Raw genomic sequence first — 3,396 nt, 5'->3', positions numbered from 1 at the left:
TAATTATGTGCATATTGCTATAAGAATGAGGAGTTCTAAGGCTTGTTCATAATTTCCATGTGAAGGATTGCAGATTAGCTGGCCTACAATATCCCATCACCCAAACCAGCAAAAAGAATTAGTGTTGATTTTCCTGAAGAAAGCCATTTACTATATCCAATACTGATTCTGCCACTTGTCTGTAGAAATACTGATTTCCTGTCTGAAGTGTCCAGTGTGTACCTATAACTGATTGAAATGGGCAGTGCATGGAGGTTTCTATTTATTTCCAGGTGAATTCTTCACATTTCCTGGCTCCTGAAACTTTTGCTTCCACAAATCTTCTACAACTATGCACCCTCATAATCCCCAGTTATATAACTTCTCCCCAGTGATTTGGGCAATGGTGATGGCTTGTTGTGGGTAATAGACAGAGGCACTTAATCCCATGAAAAAAGGAGGATATACCAGCTTCTTTATTTCTGAACCTCTAGCAAAAAGGAGTCCAACAAAACCAGCAAAACCATTAACACCGAGTCTTGGGAAAAATCCAGGAGGCACATTTTGAAGATAGTTATAGTTGCTTACTCCCCACTGGACAAAAGTATTCCACCTTGGGTTTAGTATTGAAGTATATTTCCTGACACAAACTTTTATATGGCTCACAACGATGTCGGAGTGGTAAGATGCTTGCTTCAAGTTGAGTCCTTGGCTCCTCCACATATTTAGATCGATCCTCGGGAACTGAGTAGAGCGAGAGCTCATTGATCTTCATGTAACTTTTGTGAGGTGAGTCCTTTTTGGATGCTGCATAGACTCTGAAGGCGAGCAGGCTCAGGCTAACTGGCCCTGCAGATCTCTGAATTACTTGAACATGTCAATGGCAGCCAGAACTCTTTGCCCCCTTCTAAGCTTCTATTTTTTTACATCACCTCCCTGAAGAGCCCTCCCTTCTCACTTGATTCCTGTCCACCTCTCGACTCTGCCACACTCCTATTCAAGGCCACTGTCCTCATCCACTCCTGCCTAGAATGACTCGAAACCCTTACCTTCAAAACACACAACATTCTATCTCCCCTCTGCCACATCCTGACTGTACTTAGTTCATAGATGGAAGCTGCTGCCATGTGGGCTATGCCATAGCTTACTCTAACCAGATCACAGAGACTTCCTCTCAACTACCAGGCACTGCTTCTCAGAATGCGGAGATATATGCCTCACTAGAGTCCTTACTTTAATACAAGACAAAGCTACCAACATATATGCAGACTCTAAATATTCATTCCACATCTGACACCACCATACTTCCATTCAGCAGGAGAGGAGCTTCCTTACTACCAAGAATACATCTATTACCAATGGTCCTCTCATCCTAAGGCTGCTGAAAGCCCCCTATTTTCCCAAGGAGACTGACAGTTACTCACTATGAGGTGCCTACTAACATTACAGTCTTGAGAAATGCTTTTGTTAATAAGATTCCTAAGAAGGCCCAAAATGCCTCCACCCTCCTTCCTCTATTCTCCTTTAGCACTCTCTGATCTTACCTGCTACAGAATCTAAGTCTGAATGTCAGGTTTTCCAGGCTATGGGAGCCATTCTATAGTTGGTTCCTTCTATAGGACTGGTACTGCCTCCCAACACTCAACACCCACTCCAACTTCAATGCCCTAGTATTACCCTACATTGGGAAAATGAGTCTTCACAGGACCAAAGGTTTTTCCTCCTATTGATGCTGGACAATGCCATCCTCTGCTACATATGTGGCTGGAGTCATGGGTCCCTCCATGTGTACTCATTGGTTGGTGGTTTAGTCCCTGGGAGCTCTGGTATGTTCTGGTTGGTTGATATTGTTGTTCTTCCTATGGTGTTGCAAACCCATTCAGCTCCTTCAGTCTTTTCTCTAACTCCTCCATTGGGGTCCCCTTGTTCATTCCAATGGTTAGCTGCAACCATCCTCATCTGTATCAGTAGGGCTCTGGCAGAGTCACTCAGGAGACACCCATATCTGGCTCCTGTCAGCAAACAATTCTTGGCATCAGCAATAGTGACTGGATTTGGTGGCTGCATATGGGATGGATCCCCAGGTGAGGCAGTCTCTGGATGACCTTTTATTTAGTCCCTGCTCCACTCTGTCCCTGTATTTCCTCCCGTGAGCATTTTGCTATCCCTTCTAAGAAGGAATGAAGCATCTACATTTTGGGCTTCCTTCTTTTTGACCTTCATATGATCTGTGAATTTTTTCTCAGGTATTCCAAGCTTTTGAGCTAATATCCACTATCAGTGAGTGCATACCATGTGTAGGAGGACCTCAGACAGTGATTTCATTATTGCCTCTTGCCTGGCAGGCTAAGGCTACTAATATCTTTCTTCTCCCAGAAGCCTGTAGAACACAGTCCTATACCATGCTAGGTAGCCAGGAAGAAGTTTTCATTTTGTTTTGAGATTGGTGTCTCTGTGTTCTGCAGCCAAACTACATAATTGCTTCAGCAGTAGATCTTACCATGTAGTCATGGTGATAACTAGAATGACAACAGGCAGTGTTATAAGGATATCTGGGGCCTCTCTGGACAATAACTCACAGGGAGCTACCACAAACCTTGCTCCGTGCTATTTCTTTAAATACTCATGTCTTCTGATAGTACCATTGGCCACCCATGGAGAGCATATCTGTCTGAACTCACTTTTTAACTAACTAGCAAGTCTCCATAGGCTTTTCATACATCCTTAGTTTAGATTAATCCGCCTGCTACCTCCTTCTTTGCCTCCTTTCCATCCCCCAAGCCCCAATAACTCCAATAACCCCAGCATTCCCACGTTTCACATTCCAAGTATTCTATTATCCTTTAATTACATTTTAATTGGACTGTGAGGTAGTTGTCTTCCCTTTGCCTTTTTTGTAACCCTTCCCTGAGTTAGCCTTCACCATAAATTCCTGTACCCCCTTCCCTGCACTGTCATGCCCTTCCCCACTTAAGCCTTTCCACACCCAGTATTTTGCCTGTCTACTTTCTTTACCTAAAATCTGCATCTACCATTTCATAATATAACTTCAAGGTCTCTTCATAGTTTCAACTTTTAGACAGTCTCCTTAAGGTTTTCCCAGCATGGTCGTTGCTAATTATGAGTAAAGCAAGGTAAGTTTCAGAACTTTTCCTGTTGACTTTATTCAGTAAGTGTCTGGTAAACAGTGAGGGCTCAAAATGTTTTCAGAAACTTAGGCACTGGAAGGAAACCACATTTCACGTGGGCTAATCTGAAAAGAGATCACGGATAGGCCTAAAGAGATGAAAGGGATTCTATCCCCTTAGGATTAGCCACTGTAAGATGTCTACCCCTTGTTTGGGTCTCAGACACTTTGCCAATAAGAGAACACAAGGTAGCTGGTACAATCAGGCCAATGGAGACAGCAGCCAAACC

The 3,396-nt window shown here is 43.4% G+C and overlaps 1 pseudogene; it reads right to left on the bottom strand.

The window, feature by feature from the left end:
• Positions 1 to 258: 258 nt before the first annotated feature.
• Apoo-ps3 (apolipoprotein O, pseudogene 3) lies at positions 259 to 844 on the bottom strand (annotated as a pseudogene).
• Between the last annotated feature and the right edge of the window lie 2,552 nt (positions 845 to 3,396).

Source organism: Rattus norvegicus, chromosome 14, assembly GCF_036323735.1.
Source record: "Rattus norvegicus strain BN/NHsdMcwi chromosome 14, GRCr8, whole genome shotgun sequence".
Lineage (NCBI taxonomy): Eukaryota > Metazoa > Chordata > Mammalia > Rodentia > Muridae > Rattus > Rattus norvegicus.
This window is presented reverse-complemented; position numbering and strand designations above follow the sequence as displayed.